General features: G+C 42.4%; 1 protein-coding gene across 1 annotated transcript in view; it reads left to right on the forward strand.

Moving 5' to 3' along the window:
- Nucleotides 1-8,857: 8,857 nt before the first annotated feature.
- SGMS2 (sphingomyelin synthase 2) overlaps nt 8,858-18,250 on the forward strand; it is a 93,579-nt gene continuing 84,186 nt past the window's right edge. The window contains exon 1 of the mRNA XM_089660790.1: nt 8,858-9,030. The gene's annotated coding sequence lies outside the window, so the exon portion shown is untranslated. The remainder of the gene's footprint in view (nt 9,031-18,250) is intronic.

The following is an 18,250-nucleotide window of genomic DNA, read 5'->3' on the forward strand; positions in this document are numbered from 1 at the left end:
TCTGCTATTGAACCGTGCTGTAGGAGGAAAGCTGCAAGAGGACTTTGCTGCCTAGAGCTCAGGCACAGTGGGGGGCTGACCACTGTGAGTACTGTTGTATTGTGTACCATGACTGCTGTTTCCACTGTTGGAGGTGAAAGAGACATGTGCTGCTGTAAGAGGCTGTTTGCTTCATGTGCTACACTGTTGTTCCAGTCATATCCTACATTTCATTATTCCAATTATACAAAGTGGCACTTGTTCCAGCTGCCACTGCCTCCTACAGCTGCAGAGAGCGGGTTTGAGATGGACGACCTGTTTGCCAGCCACCGAAGGACCACTTAGGACCAAAACAGGAGGCATCTGTGGTGAGAGGCCTCTGGTCGCCATCTTGTTTATCTTATTGAGCACTCCAATGTAACCCACATTGCAGCTCAGCCCCACCCCCAGCTCTATGCTCACAGGATTATATTTAATTGACAGCAGTGGGAGCCATTGGCTGAGCCTCCTGTGAGAAGAGAGAAGATCAGAGCTGCCACAGTGCTGGATCAAGATTGGGCTCAGGTAAGTGTTTAGGGGCAGTGGGATGACATGGAAAGGTTTTTGCAGAGAGTGTATTAAAGCAAATAACCTTTTACCTTTCCAACCACTTTAATTTGACCTACTTTGCCTGGAAAGCAAAAACATCTCAATAAGATCTGCTGTGTCCACAGTATGCAACACAAAGCAAAGCAGGTCAAATACTGCCTTAGACACCATCACTAAAGAGCCACTGAGCAAAAACTATTTTGGGACCCTCCCATATGGCTATTGCCCAAATACATTTAGTGTGTATAGTAGGATGAATGGATGCAAATTAGCAATACCCTTTGTGATAACCTGAACTCTCTTGTGGTCCATAACAGGATCGCCAATAGGTGGGGTTTAGGCAGCCTTCCTGTACTGAACTCAGGCCCCATTGGGTCAGCAGCTTGGCCTGGGTCCACACCATAGGCTGTCTGTGGATAGTATCAGTACAGAATCATATGGGAACCTGACCTCATCATTTCTTATGGCTGCTGTGGTGATCCTAGAGGAAACTTTCCTTCATTACCAAATTCTTGAACAGGAATTTTGTGCTGGGTGTCTGTTGACCCTGGTTGCCCAATTACTGCCACAGCTCTCTTCTCCTTGAGCCCTCAAGAGCCAGGGCCCCAGCAGACACCAGGAGTTTCTATGTCTGGATTACCTTCCCTTGCCTGGTCTAATGATCCCCAGGTTGTGCTGATGGCTCTCATCCATTTGGACCTCCTGTTCAAGCCCTGAAAGGTACAGCTCATTACATTGTTCCTCTGTGCTGGTGATGTGTGTGTCGGTGTTGTGTATCCTTGATCACTTTCTCAATTACTCATTCTCAATATTCATTTATTCACTGCATATATTGCAGACTAGTATGTAGCTGTGTAGAGAAAGTATATATACTGTATGTATATAGTAATCTGGGGGTTTTATGCTCTCATGGTAGATGCATTTTGTACAGCGAGGCCACAGCAGACAGGAGCTATAGTTAAATGGTAAGTTCACCTTTTTGGGTAAAATTTCACTTTTCATAATAAATAAAAGCGTTTTCCAATGCCATTTCTGGCCCAGCCATCCCAATGTGCTTTTCACAGGAGGTTTAAAATCTTGTCAAGTTTATTTGAATTTTTTAAATGATTTTTTTAGATTCCATCACTTCCTGTAGATCATCTCTCCGCATTCATTTTCTGTAGGTCATCTCCCAGAAGCCTTCACTTCCTTGCTGCATCACAGAAGAGGGTGTGATAGGGTGTGTTCACCACTCTGGATCACACCTCCCTCATTACAACACTACCTTCCACCCAGGGGCGGACTGACAACTCATGGGGCCCCCGGGCAATAGGGGATCATGGGGCCCCTGTGTCCTTGCCCAAACTCAAAAAAGCCTATGAAAAAGGTACCAGGGGCATCACATGGGGCCCCCTACTGACCCCAGACCCTCGGGCAGTGCTCGAGTTTCCAAATGGTCAGTCCACCCTTGCTTCCACCCACTTTCTTTACAATCTGATTGTACAATCTCTTTTAGATCTCCCATCAGCTATGTAATACATGAGCCTGCCTGATTTGATACAAATTGAATGGATTTGTTCAGGTGTGTCCACCTATTCCATAGTTCTGGTAAATCTAACGGAAATTGTACAATCAGATTGCATAGTGTATGGCATTCCATAGGAGGGAGTGGACAGAGACACTCCAGTTGTAGGGCCCAGTTCACATCTCCACATAGCAAAAACTCACAATGCGCATAAGTTTGTTTTGGAGAGCTTTCACTTGTGAAGCATAGGGCAGTGTATTCACTAGAATGGGCTGCCCTACACACAACAATTACCCCAGAGAAGCTCCAGAACGGTTTTTGCAGCGGAGCATGGCGTGTTACCACAGTTTTTGGTTTGTTTACCTCTCTTGGGATGCCTTTAACAGGTAATGACAACACAAACACAATGCAGATTTGCAGCGTGTTTCTGGAACGCATGGAAAAGCACACATTTTCTGTGCAGTTTGCCCTGTGTTCAGAAACATGAAGATGTGAATGGAGCCTCTTTGTTCTGTGTAAACAAACCAATTTCACTTTCAGGCCCCATTCACACCTAGAGTAGTGGGAGTGCATGTTTTGTGGCTCATTTTTCAAACGACACACATAGGGCTGCCCGTTTATTTCAATGGACTGCGCTACACGTAGCAAAGCAGCTCATGAGGCATTTTGGTGTGATGTGAGGTGCATGTTTTTTTACTGTGCATTTTGCTGCATTTGTCACTCATGGCAAAATGTGTATTTGTTTCTGTGTTTGGTGTGCCGTTAACAATTACTGACACTGAAAGGGCAACTAGTAAGGAACGCTATCATCGTTTAAACAGTACAAAAAATATAACAGAATATGCAAAAAGGAAATAGAGGCTGCAAAAATTGAAAACGAATGACTGATTGCAAAAGATAGCAGGACAAACCCCAAAAAATTCTTCAAATATATTAATAGTAAAAAGGTCCGGTCCGGACCGGTAATCTAGAGTAGGTGACTGGGGACAAAGAGAAGGCAAATTTATTAAATACCTTCTTCAGCTCTGTGTATACAAAGGAGCCTGGGGGAGCTCTTGTCCATAATGGGCATGGTATTGACACAGCCCTAGATGATCCACATTGGCTCACAACTGATATGATCCAAAAATATTTAGACAGTATAAAGGTGAATAAAGCACCTGGACCGGATGGCATACACCCACGGGTCCTTAAAGAATTGAGCTCTGTCATTTCAAAGCCATTGTTTCTAATTTTTAGAGACTCTGTAATGACTGGCATAGTACCACTGGATTGGCGTAAGGCCAATGTGGTGCCAATATTTAAAAAGGGGTCAAAATCTTTAACAAGTAATTATAGACCTGTTAGTTTAACTTCTATAGTTGGGAAGATACTGAAGAGCTTAATAAAGTAACCACATAGATGAGTTCTGGCTGGAAAAAAATATTTTAAGCAACAGACAGCATGGATTCATGAAAGACAGAAGTCAAACAAATCGGATTTCTTTTTATGAGGAGGTGAGCAAAACCTTGGACAGAGGGGTGGCGGAGGACATGGTATACTTGGATTTTGCAAAAGCGTTTGACACAGTTCCCCACACACAGCTAATGTGTAAGGTAAAGTCTACAAGGATTCATAATCTGAATGGTCTAGGGTTGTCAGTAGTGTAATCTAAGGTTCAGAGTTGGGACCCTTACTTTTTAATACATTAATATATTTATAAACGATATAGGGTCTGGGAATTTAAATCCCATTTCAGTATTTGCAGATGACACCGAGCTGTGCAGTGGAATAATGCCCTTACAGGAGGTCTCCAATTTACAAAACGACCTCAATGCACTGTTTATTTGGGCAACTATGTGGAAAATGAGGTTTAATGTTGATAAATGTAAGGTTATGCACTTGGGGGCTAAGAATATGCATGCATCATACATACTAGGGGGGTACAACTGGGGGAATCAATGGTGGAGAAGGATCTGGGAGTTCTGGTAGATCACAAGCTTACTAATGGCATGCAATGCCAAGCTGCCAAGTTTTCTAAAGTGAGCAAAATCCTCTCTTGTATTAAAAGAGGTATAGACTCCATAGAGAGAGATATCATATTACCCCTGTACAAATCATTAGTAAGACCTCATCTGGAATATGCAGTTCAGTTTTGGGCATCAATTCACAAAAAGAACATTGGGGAACTGGAGAAAGTACAGAGAAGGGCAACCAAACTGATAAGAGGCATGGAGGAGATCAGCTATGAGGAAACATTAGAGGAACTGAATTTATTCTCTCTTGAGAAGAGGAGATTAAGGGGGGATATGATCAACATGTATAAATATATCAGTGGCTCATAAAGTGTATTCAGTGTAGAGTTATTCACCCCGAGGTCATCACAGAGGACAAGGGGGCACTCTTTACATCTGGAGGAAAAGAAATTGAATCTCCAAATACGGAAAGGTTTCTTCACAGTAAGAGCCGTGAAAATGTGGAATAGACTCCCTCAAGAGTCGGTTCTGGCCAGCTCAGTGAATTGCTTTAAAAAAGGCCTGGATTATTTCTTGGATACACAGAATATAACTGGATACTAACATTTATAGGTAAAGTTGATCCGGGAAATATCCGATTGCCTCTCGGAAGGAATTTTTCCCCTGTGGGAGCAAATTGGATCATGCTTTGCTGGGTTTTATTGCCATCCTCTAGATCAACTGTGGATGAAGGATTATAACTTTTTTTTTTTTTATGGTTGAACTTTTGTCTTTTTTTTTTCAGCCAGACTAACTATGTAGTTAATTTTAGGTGTATAAGGGTGGCCATACACTATACAATCTAATTGTACAAACTCAAGTTATCTGAGCGTTCATCTCCTGCACACTGCCAAATGAACAATCTATGCAATATGAAATTAAGATATAAAAAAAGAAAACAATGCCTGTGTATTTAGTGAGAACAGTGATCACTGATTAATTGCATTGGAAATCCGTGTACCTGTGGAAGTGGGTGGTAGTGATCTGCTGGAAGGCAGCCACAGCTGTGTGCTAATGAGGTCAGCTGATGAAATCCTTCCTGTGTCTTAGGCTGGCCATACACTATACAATTTTCTGTCCAATTTCCTTTAGATTTACCATCAACTGTGTAGTGCAAGGGCCTGCCTAACTGGATAAAATTGAAAGTGTTAGGTTTGACCTCATATTATATGTTTTTTGGTAAATCTAAAGCAAAAATCTCAAGAAAATTGTATAATGTATGGCCAGCCTTATTTACAATGTTCTTGAGAATTATGCTTTAGATTTACCAAAAATCATATAATAGGTCAAACCTAACAACACTTTCAGTTGTATCCAGTTAGGCAGGCCCTTGCACTACATAGTTGAAGGTAAATCTAAAAGGAAATTGGGCAGAAATTGAACAGAAAATTCTATAATGCATGACCAGCCTTACTGGCTTTTCTTTCCTAAATCTACATGCCAGCAAGCGAAGAAGCTTTCTAAGAAATACAGCAAGGGATAAGGCAAGTACAAAAATGGCCACTGCCCCAGTCTATAACTGGCCTTCAAAGCAAGGAGCACATAGAAGGGCGACACATGTCACGCAATAAAAGAGAAAAATTCCCAGTTCTAACTTGCCAGCCAGCTTGTAAACAAACCAAATTAGCCTGTCTAACAGTATGCGTAAAAAAACGGGGTTTAGTTAGCACTTTAGTAGTTTGCAAATACATGCATAAGCCACAGAGCCTCATCACGGCACCCAGCTCTACAATTTTAAGAGCCCCCATAGCAGAGGCACATTTAATGGATAGTCTGAGGGCAGGTCGACCTGAGGGAGCCCACCCCTCCTTAAAAGATATAGAAGCACACTGGGCACCCAGCATGTAGCACAATCGCAGCTAGGGTGTCCAGAGCGCCCCCTCACCAACAAGTCAACAGTACAAGAAATGGCCACTGCCCCAGTTCACTACCATGCCAGTTGTATGATGACGCTGTACTGCACTGGTGACAGTATGTAAAAAAAAAAAAAAAATAGTGAAAATAATTTTTTTCATTTTTTCATTTTCCGAAAAATTATGACAAAAAAAATACAACTTCAAAAAACTCGCCATGCCTCTTATGAAGTACGTCGGACTGTCTACTCTGCAAGAAGGGGTCATTTGGGGGATATCTGTACTATTCTGACATTCTTATACCTCAAGAAATTAGATTGGCTGTCAGTACTTCAGGATTGATCAATATTCAGATCTATACCATAGTTTGTGAACTCTATAACTTTCCTACAAACTAAATAATACATCCTAATTTGGGTTATTTTCACCAAAGACATGTAGCAGAATACATCTCGGCCTAAATTTATGAAGAACAATTATTTATTTGCAAACGTTTATAACAGAAACAAAGAAAAACGTGTTTATTTTTCAAAATTTTTGGTCTTTTTATGTTAATTTAGCAAAAAATAAAAACCCCAGCGGTGATTAAATACCACCAAAAGAAATCTCTAGTTGTGTGAAGAAAATGCTAACATTTTAGTTTGGGTACAATGTTGTATGACCGCGCAATTGTCATTCAAAGTGTGAGAGCGCTGAAACGCGAAAAATGGCCTGGGCAGGAAGGTGTAAAATTGCCCGGTATTGAAATGCTTAAAACCGAATATTAATGACACGGGTTCTGAGGCTAATTGCATTCAGATAAGACACTAAGTGAGTTTAATTACCGTAAAAAGGAAGAAATAAAACCAAAACGGGATCTCCTGCTACAAAAATCAAATTGGACATAAATAATATAATATGCCGACTCACCCAAACTCAAGGGCGATGTCCTCAGGACCAAGATACTCAGTAGAAGAAGGACCCTGTGAGTGGAGAACTCATTGGAAAAGAAGTTCTCAAGAGGAAAAATCTGAGGCTTGAAAACACTGTATTTATTGAGAATAATATACCGAATACAAAAACCAACAATTCTCTCCACCCTGCACAATAAAAATCATGACAACGTTGCCTTATAGTAAAACACCCGCCCGGGCACATAGGCAAACACTAAACACACGCAGGGCACACTCAGAAAACCATAGAATAAATGATTGAATGAAGGGCCATAAGGCCAATGATGACACCTGGATAGGATTGATGAGGAATGAGGACTGAAAGATAAATAGATAGTATGGACGTTGGAATCAATCAATGATGGTCAAGGGGCAGACAGAAGCAGGCCACTAAATGGTAGAAGCAATCCCAATCAGTCCTCATAGGGGTCACATGCATGTGTTATAGACACTTGTGATTGCATAGAGGGCAATACTCAAGTAAAGCGGCACACTGCTATCCCAGTCAACAAAAGGGCAGCCAGTAGATGAATATAAGTAGATGACCAGGACGGTACACTTATATAATGAGAGGAAGCAGCAATTGCGATTCACTATATTTACAAGAGAGTCCCTCAATCCTCAGTAAGGTCATGTACATTCATAGCAGACTCATATAGATACCATAGGGGATAGTCCACATAAATATCATGGGTGATTATAATGATATCAATATTGCAAGATTTAGATAACGGGTTGTGGTGACACAGTCGATAGTACGGTAGACGGTGGGTGAGCATGAATGTTGGTTTTTGTATTCGGTATATTCTGAATAAATACAGTGTTTTCAAACTGCAGATTTGTTCTTTTGAGGACTTCTTTTCTAATGAGTTCTCCACTCACAGGGTTCTTCTACTGAGTTTAATTACCACCTTAACCAGCCACAGTACCTTTGTAATTCATATGTGTTCGGTTTTAAAGGGGTGAGGTGTCAACCCTAAACGCATGTTTAAGGCATAAGTGTCTACATTGGCACTGGGAATTCCAGTCCCAGGTTGAACTAGGGTTGCCACCTCATCCCTTCAAAACTGAACACATATCAGTTACACAGGTTCTGGGGCTAATTTAATGCAGATAAGGCACGAAGTGGGTTTAATTACCACATTAATCAGCCACAGAACCTGTGCAATTCATATGTGTTTGTTTTAAAAGGGATGAGTTGGCAACCCTAAACACGTTCCATGTCTACAGTGTATGTATCTACATTGGCACTGGGGATTCCAGTCCCAGGTTGAGCTAGGGTTGCCACCTCATCCTTTCAAAACTGAACACATATCAATTACACAGGTTCTGGGGCTAATTTAATGCTGATAAGGCATGAAGTGCATTTAATGACCACCTTAATCAGTCGCAGAGCCTGTGCAATTATTATGTGTTCAATTTAAAAGGGATGAGGTGGCAACCCTAGGTTGAACACTGATTGCAGTTGCAACAACTTCAGCACACTTCATCCCCAGTTGGTGGCCAAGGCTGGTGGATCTCTGGCTGCCCTTCCATCATTTCTGGTTCCCCAGTCACCATTATGTCCTACACTTAAGGACATTTCTACTTTTTCAATAATTTGTAATTTATTTTTCAATGCTACACTATGGGGTTGTGCCGTTGGTTGTTTCTTTCGTTCTCTATAATAAATGGGCCCCTATGCCCCACAGGGACCCTGTGCACCCCCATAATGGTATGTACACCCCAGATTTAGTGTCCCAATATCACAAGAGAAAAATAAAATCAGTGGCCACCATGCACTGCCAGTCACCTGATGCTGAGTGTATTGCCAAGACTTTACTCTTTGCTGAGAACAGAAAGTCCTCCTGAATGACAGGTCCCATGAATCATCAGGTCAGGAGAGTGACGAGCTGTCATCACACCTGACCCTCCATCCCCGGAGCTGGGCGGTGGAGGGCTCTGAGTCAGGGCTGGGGAATGGAGTGGGAGGGAGAGGAGAGTGATGTCAGCCTGGGAGGAGGAGGAGAAGGAGAGCCGGAGGAGGAGATCGCTCCGAGTGAAGACAGAAGGAAAAAAAGGGGTCGGGCAGGGATCATGAGGACTCCTGTAAACACCCAGCCAGGACACAGCACACACCGCGACACCCGACACAGGATCGCCTCCCCGACTGCATCCCGACACAGGAGCGGCTCTGTCAGGTGAGGGCGACCTGCCATCTCTGCGGCCCCGGGCATGGCCAAACTTTCTACGGGGCTGATGTACTGTCCTAGGGGGTTTGCATCGGATGGGACTGCCGATGTGTGTGTGGCCACTGTGATTCGGATGGGACTGCCGATGTGTGTGGCCACTGTGATTCGGATGGGACTGCCGATGTGTCTTCTGAGTCCATCACAGGGCACTGCTGATGTGTGTGCCCACTGTGCATCGGATGGGACTGGCATTGTGTGTTCTAGGTACACCAGAGGGCATTGCCAATGTGTGTTAAAGTGCATAAGATGGCACTGCCAATATGTTAAGTGAATCAGATGACACTGAGAATGTGTCTCCTAAAGTGCATCAGATGTCAGTATTAATGAGTGTGCACTAAGTGCATCTGATGGAACTGCCAGTGTGTCTTCTAAGTACATCAGAGGGCATTGCCAATGTGTGTTCAAAGTGCATCAGATGGCAGTATTGCTGTGTGTGCACCAGGTGCATCAGCTGGCAGTATTGCTGTGTGTGCACCAAGTGCATCAGATGGCAGTATTGCTGTGTGTGCACCAGTTGCATCAGCTGGCAGTATTGCTGTGTGTGCACCAAGTGCATCAGATGGCAGTATTACTGTGTGTGCACCAGGTGCATCAGATGGCAGTACTGCTGTGTGTGCACTAAGTACATTAGATGGCACTGCCAATGTGTGTTCAAAGTGCATCAGATGGCAGTATTGCTTTGTATGCGCTAAGTGCATCAGATGGCAGTATTGCTGTGTGTGCACCAAGTGCATCAGATGGCCATATTACTGTGTGAGCACTAAGTACATTAGATGGCACTGCCAATGTGTCTTCTAAGTGCATCAGATGGCAGTATTACTGTGTGTGCACTAATTACATCAGATGACATTGCCAATGTGTCTTCTAAGTGCATCAGATGTCAGTATTAATGTGTGTGCACTAATTACATCAGATGACATTGCCAATGTGTCTTCTAAGTGCATTAGATGGCAGTATTAATGTAAGTTCCACAAGCAGAGCCCTCCTATTCCTTCTGTATTGAAATGCATTGTAATTGTACTGTCTCCCTTATATTGTAAAGTGCTCTGCAAACTGTTGGCGCTATATAAATCCTGTATAATAATAATAATTGCACTAAGTGCATTAGATGGCAGTAATACTATATGTGCACTAAGTGCATCAGATGGCAGTATTACTGTATGTGTACTAAGGGCATCAGATGGCACTGCCAATGTGTCTTATAAGTGCATCAGATGGCAGTATTACTGTGTGTGCACTGAGTGCATCAGATGGCAGTATTAATGTATGTGTACTAAGTGTATTAGATGGCAATGCCATTGTGTATTCTAAGTCCATCAGAGGGCATTGCCAATGTGTGTACCATGAGTACATCAGATGACACTGCCAACTTGTTTGTATCGAGTGCATTAGATTTCAATATCAATGCACGTGACCTGAGTGCATTAGATAGGAATACAAACGTGTGTGCCTTTAATTCATCAGAGGGCATTATAAATGTGTGTTCTCCGTGCATTCGATGGCAATGCCAATGTGTGTTCTCTAAGTGCATCAGAGGGCAGTAGTAATGTGTATGCTCTGAGCGCATTCGATGGCACTGCCAATGTGTGTTCTCTGAGTGCATCAGAGGGCAGTAGTAATGTGTGTGTGCTCTGAGGGCATTAGATGGCACTGCCAATGTGTGTCAATGCAATGCGTACCTTCAATGACTGGGTTAGCATAGTGGGCTCACAGTGTGCGCATGCTTTCCAGCTAGAAATACACACAAATGGCGTTACGTCTGTGGATTCTCCTCAGCCTGTTATGTACGCTGGGACTCCTCTACATGAAATGAATTACATTCTTATATTTTATGTGAGCTGTCAGATGAAAATTCCCATTGATACCTATCTGCCTATACTGTTCTTTGCTCAACTGCAACATTTCTTCTACACCAGGGGTCTCCAAACTTTCTGAACAAAGGGCCGGTTTACTGACCTTCAAACTTTAGGGGGGCCAGACTGTAACCAGTGGGAGAAGAAAATGTCCTGGCATCAGTGGAAGTAAACAATGCCCCATCATTGGTATTAGAGAATGGAATAATGCCCAATTATTGGTATTAGGGGGGTAATAGTGCCTCATTGTTAGCATCAATGGGAGGAAAAGTGCCCCATCATTGGTATTAATAGGAGAAATAGTGCCCCATCGTTCATATTAATGGGAGAAATAGTGCCGCATCATTGGTATCAACGGGACAAGTAGCGCCCCATCGTTAATATTAACGGGAGGAATAGTGCCTCCTCCTTAGGATCAATGATAGGAATATTGCCCCATCGTTGGTATCGATGGGGAAATAGTGCCCCAGCACTGGTTTCAATAGGACGAATAGTGCTCCATCATTGGTATCAATGGGAGAAATGGTACTCCATCATTGGTATCAATGGGGGAAATAGTGCCACATCATTGGTGTCAATTGGAGGAAAAGTGCCCCATCATTGGTATCAATGGGAGAAGTAGTGCCCCATCGTTAATATTAACGGGAGGAATAGTGCTTCCTCTTTAGTATCAATGATAGGAATATTGCCCCATCGTTGGTATCAATGGGGAAATAGTGCCCCATCCTTGGTATCAATGGGAGAAATGGTGCCCTATCCTTGGTATCAATGGGAGAAATGGTGCCCCAGCCTTGGTATCAATGGGAGAAATGGTGCCCCATCCTTGGTATCAATGGGAGAAATGGTGCCCCATCCTTGGTATCAATGGGAGAAATGGTGCCCCATCCTTGGTATCAATGGGAGAAATGGTGCCCCATCCTTGGTATCAATGGGAGAAATGGTGCCCCATCCTTGGTATCAATGGGAGAAATGGTGCCCCATCCTTGGTATCAATGGGAGAAATGGTGCCCCATCCTTGGTATCAATGGGAGAAATGGTGCCTCATCCTTGGTATCAATGGGAGAAATGGTGCCCCATCCTTGGTATAGATGGGAGAAATGATGCTCCATCATTGGTATCGATGGGAGAAATAGTACCCCATCGTTGGTATCAATGGGGGAATAGTGCCCCATCATTGATGTCCATGGGAGGCATAGTGCCCCATCACTGGTTTCAATAAGACTGAATAGTACCCCATCATTTATATTGTAAAGCGCTGAGCAAACTGTTGGCGCTATATAAATCCTGTGTAATAACAATAATAATCATTGGTATCAATGGGAGGAATAGTGCCCCATCCTTGGTATCAATGGGAGGAATAGTGCCCCATCCTTGGTATCAATGGGAGGAATAGTGCCCCATCCTTGGTATCAATGGGAGGAATAGTGCCCCATCCTTGGTATCAATGGGAGGAATAGTGCCCCATCCTTGGTATCAATGGGAGGAATAGTGCCCCATCCTTGGTATCAATGGGAGGAATAGTGCCCCATCCTTGGTATCAATGGGAGGAATAGTGCCCCATCCTTGGTATCAATGGGAGGAATAGTGCCCCATCCTTGGTATCAATGGGAGGAATAGTGCCCCATCCTTGGTATCAATGGGAGGAATAGTGCCCCATCCTTGGTATCAATGGGAGGAATAGTGCCCCATCCTTGGTATCAATGGGAGGAATAGTGCCCCATCCTTGGTATCAATGGGAGGAATAGTGCCCCATCCTTGGTATCAATGGGAGGAATAGTGCCCCATCCTTGGTATCAATGGGAGGAATAGTGCCCCATCCTTGGTATCAATGGGAGGAATAGTGCCCCATCCTTGGTATCAATGGGAGAATAGTGCCCCATCATTTTTGTCAATAGGAGGAATAGTGCCCCATCATTTTTGTCAATAGGAGGAATAGTGCCCCATCATTGTTGTCAATAGGAGGAATAGTGCCCCATTGTCGATGTCAGTGGGAAAAACCATGCCAGACAGTTGCTTGAAGTGGGAGGAATAATGCCTCGAGGGCCGGATAAAAGCAAGCAAAGGGCCGCAGTTTGGAGACCACTGTTCTGTTCTTGACTGAGGAGGGTGAGGTATGACCTGCAATCATTCCTGAACACAATCCAGAGAGGAGAAGTTAATACGTATCATAATATAGATAAGTAAATGGTAAACGTTTTCTATCGCTCTCTTGTAGATGTATACTTCCAGGTATGTTTGTTTCTAAGTATTTCTGGAGAACTATGTAGAATCATATCACATACTGTGACTTTGATGAGACTGGATGTCTCCAGCATGACTTGTAAACTGCAAACATGCTGCATGTTGTCTATAGCTAATGCCTGCAATACATTTATTGGAAAGCTGTCATTTGTCTTGGAGTGACAGCAGATACACAACTAATGCTAGTCTTTCTGTGCACCTTGTCACACCTGTTATACCTGAATTTCCCACACCTTGTCCCCTTCACTGCTCCACTGGCCTGCTATGGAGCACAATTCTGGATTGGAGTTTTAAACAATGGCAATCAAAATTTGGGTTTAGCTGAATTCCTGGATCAAACACTTTCCTTTACCCTAGGTTCACACCTAAGTGTTTTGCAGAAACACACTACAGTCCATTTAACATGATTTCCTATGGGACACATTCACATCTCCGCGTTTTCACCCCGTTCGTTTTTTGGAAAGGGTCAGGGACTTTTTTGAATGCAAAAAGTTGCATTTTCGGTTCTATAGACTTCAATGGAAATGCTGCAGAAAAGCATGTAGTGCGGGTTGCTGCATTTCTGATGCATTTTGCGTTTTAAAACTGCCTAGCAACAAGAAAAAGAAAATGCATCAAAAACGCTAAATGCACTGCAGAAACGGATCAAACGCAAACTGCATAGGTGTGAACCTACCCTCAAAGCAGTATTCAAACCAAAACTAAAAATATGATTTACTGCAGTTTACCAATCATTAGTTTTCTTTGTTTAGACTTTTTCCCCCCTCTGTTTTCATCTGGTGAACTGATGCGTTTTGGTGCGTTCTAGTGCATTTTTTCCCCTTCTCTTTTTCTTCAACTTAAATAAGGGCATGTGTATTATGGTGTTTTTGGTGTGTTCCTGTGAATTTTTGGTGCATTGTTTGTGTTTTACTTCATTCCAATACAGTTCTGTGCAGAAAAAATGCAGCATGTTCTGCTTTTTTTCTCTGCAACCAGAACACACTCCATAATGCAAGCACTGATGTGAACTATGACATTGACAACCATATAACCTACTTTCTGTGCATTTTGGATGCAGAAAAAAAGCACACTGAAATGCATGTAGTGTGAACTGGACCTAAGACAGTGGCAGAGAAATACATTAGATACAGCTTCAGGTGGGATTTGTAAATTTCATGTCGCACCTGAAGTCGCACAGGTGTGAACCAGGACTTAAGGTAAAAAATGTTTTACAGCTTGCTTTGCTGCCCTACCTCCCTAAAAACTTACCAGTGCCCTCAATGAATCCAGCACTGTGCGCTGCTACATCTCCTTTCCCGGCTTTCTCTATTTACAGGGACTGATGCAGCAGCAGGAGCCATTAGTTCCAGCTGCTGTCAATTAAATACTGTGAGGGGGGGGGTTGGGGCCGGACACACACAGTCAGGATTGAACCCACACGTCTGCCCCCATCGCAAGCAGCTTGTTATGGGGACAGATGGAGAAAAGGAGGAACAAAGAGCACCAGTGGGGGACCCCAGAGCAGGTAAGTTTAATATGTTTATTGTTTTAATTTGGGAAAGTTACTTTAGAAAAACTTTAAATATATTTTAAAAGCCACAAAGGATATCATTTTATTTTGTGTGCACCAAATGGCTTTGCAAACCAAGATATCACCTTGTAAAAGTAATGTTGATATCCCTGTACTGTAACTAGTCTGTGCAGAGAGCAGAGCTAGGGGCGTGGCCCATTAAGTCCACCAACTACAGGCTACCTGCAGAAAACTACAGGAAGGGGGTGGAGATAAGACCAGTCACCCTGCACAAGTACAGAGAGCAGCAGTGACCGGTCTTTATCACAGGAAGCTCCTGCACAGAGGTAAAGTTTCACACTGGATTACTGCACAGATCTGGAAGAAATCCACAAAGCACACCAAGATTCAACATTGAAAACACGTCTCTTTTATTTAGGCAATACATGTTTATCCTGGAGTTTAGCTTTACCTATTAGGAGGAACAATAAATCTTCATGTATATTTTCAATGTTGAACTGCTTATTGGAAAAAAAGGGTGCAAAGTACAGTTATACGCAGAAAACTACAGGAACCAACCAGATTTCACCTTTCATCAGTTAATTAAAGTCACGATAATAATAAGCGATTTCTGATTGGTTGCTGCACATTACTACTCTTTGCACATTACTCTCTTCCTTCATAAATATATCACTATAATTCCATAGTGAGACAGATAATTCCTGTGTCATGTTTTATTTAATGAATATATTTCAGGTACTTATATAGCGCCGTCAATTTACGCAGCGCTTTACATATATATTGTACATTCACATCAGTCCCTAACCCTCAAGGGGCGTACAATCTAAAGTCTCTAATTCACATTCATACATACACATATTAGGGCCAATTTAGACAGGAGCCAATTAACCTACCAGCATGTCTTTTGAATGTGGAAGGAAACCGGATTATCCGGAGGAAACCCACACAGGCAGAACATGCAAACTCCAGGCAGGTGGTGCCGTGGTTGGGATTCGAACCAATGACTCTGGTACTGCCAGGCAGAAGTGCAAACCATTTAACCACTGTGCTGCCCTGTTTTCATTAATTTTATTATTAGGTATGTAGCATTTTTTGCTGATACCTGCTTACAGTAATCACCTGAGGAATAAGTAGATTTGGCTGCACAAATGCTCAACCCCCCATTTCCAAGGCATACTAGACTGTTTCTTCTCTCCTATACATCTTACTTCCTGGCAGGGACATTTTGGCAGAGAAAATGCTTGACGTTTGTAAAAGTGTGTAACACGTTTAGGCGTGTTTAAACGTTTTTAGTGTTTGGGTGTTAATTAACCACTTCAAGTCCGGACACTTTTTCCCCCTTCCAGTCCAGGCCAATTTTCAGCTTTCAGTGCTATCACACTTTGAATGACAATTGAGCGGTCATGCAACACAGTACCCATATGATATTTTTTTTTTTTAGCATTTTTTTGAGACAGATAAAACTGTATTTTGGTGGTATCTATTCACCACTGGAATTTTTATTTTTTTGCTATATTATGAAAAAGTCCAAAAATTTTGAAATAAGTGTTTTTCCTATAAAATCTTGCAAATAAATAATCTTTCTTCATAAATCTTGGCCAAAATGTATTCATCTATCTTTTTAGTAGAAAAAAATAACCTAAATTAGTATACAACTAAAAATTATAACTTTTCAAAAAAAAAATTATATTATTTGTTTTTTTTTAACATGCTGTCACCCAAACAGCACTGTACTACTTGTGGGGGATGATGAGTTTTTTTTTTCCTTTTTTTTACACTGATTGCTTTTACACCCATAATAGTTCCTTTCTTTTCTATGCACATTGAGCCTGGGTTCACACTGATGCGGTGCAAAATTCATAGTGTTTTCTGTGCGAATTCCGCACCGCATCAGAATCGTACCCCATTCATGCGAACTGCTGCGGGAGTGTATGTTACCTTAACAACACCCCGAAATCTGTTCGCAAAACGAGGTGTAATGTGCAGAATTGGATCACATAGGTGTGAATACTCATGCGATCTGATTTTAGTGGGGACCAAAAAAAGGGTCCTGCATCTTTTTGGTGCGGATGCAGTGGGATTTGAGCCATACAAAATGTATGGCTGAAATCACACCGCACAGAATTCACATGTGATTTGCACAGGAATGCAGTGCGGTTCTGTGCAAATCACATGCGATATACTGCACCGCATATATGTGAACCCAGGCTTAAAGTATAACTAAAGGCAAACTTTTTTTTTTTGTTAATTTTGGGTAGCGTGGAGAGGGATTACAACACCTGTCAGTTTTTATTGCTGTCTGTGTCCCCTGTAGGGAGATTCTCCCTCTCTATTTGTCCTGTCTACCATTATCACTGAAAAGTGAAAGTAAAAGAAAATCCAAAATTTTGGGTTGTCCCCAGAACAGTAATAAGGGGAAAAATCTTGGGGGACACTAGTTCTAGTGACCTAGGGGTCCCCAAGGAATTCACTTATATTGCACTTCCTGTTTGACTATGGGACAGAAAGTGAAGGAAAGTCTCCCCAATGGGACACAGATGGAGAGAAAAAAATCTGACTCTATACAAAATTTAAAAAAAAACATTTTGCCTATAGTTCTACTTCAAGCTGGCCATACACTAGTAGATTTTCTAAAGAATGCTCATAGAAATATTTGCACAAAAATGTGTACGAATGTTCTCAGTACATTTTATGACTTGACGAATGTCAGTCAAAAGTACTTCCAAATTTTGTTTCCTTTTTAAAATTCAATTTTGAAATGAATGGGCTTTACAAAAAAAGAAAAACCTATTCACCGTTAGAACCTCATTCGTTCGAGAAAAAAGGTAACACCCTGCTCCTTTGAATTTTCCCACCACTGTGGTCAAAAACCAACCTCGATTTGACCCCACTAACTATTAGAAAATCAATAAACATTCCTAAAATAAAAATTGTCAAACAAAATTATACTAGTAAATACCAAACCTTAAAGCGATACAAAAGACTAAAACTGTTTTTTCTAAAAATAAGAAACATGTCTATACTTCCCTGCTCTCTCTAGTGGTTTTGCACAGAGCAGCTTAGATCCTCCTCTTCTTGGGTCCCCCCGCAGGCTCTTCTGGCCCCTCCCTCCTGTCGGGTGCCCCCACAGCAAGCAGTTTGCTATGGGGGCCACCGCTGCTCTGTGTGTCCATTGAGCCCTGCCCCCTCTTTCTTTTCTTTGGCTCACTGGCTGTGATTGACAGCAGCAGGAGCCAATGGCTCGCGCTGCTGTCTCAGCCAATGAGGAGAGGGACTCCCAGAATAGTCAAGACTCCAGGGCACATTGCTGGATCAAGAGGGGCTTAGGTGAGTATTGGGGGGGCTGCACAGAGAAGGTTTTTTACATGCATGCATAGAATTCAAGAAGGTAAAACACCTTGAGCCTTTACAACCACTTTAAAGAATATGTAAAGCCAACATTTCATATTCCTGATATGTGCCTGCTGTACCATGTACTTGTATAAAAAAGGATCCTATTTTCTTTGTATTGCTCCCTTTATATGAAACCCTTGGTGTTCCTGCTAAACCCTCTGCTTTCCTA

The sequence above is a fragment of the Staurois parvus genome, unplaced genomic scaffold (genome assembly GCF_062004578.1).
Source record: "Staurois parvus isolate SC_StPar_1 unplaced genomic scaffold, SC_StPar_1.0 ptg000032l, whole genome shotgun sequence".
In the NCBI taxonomy this organism is placed as follows: domain Eukaryota; kingdom Metazoa; phylum Chordata; class Amphibia; order Anura; family Ranidae; genus Staurois; species Staurois parvus.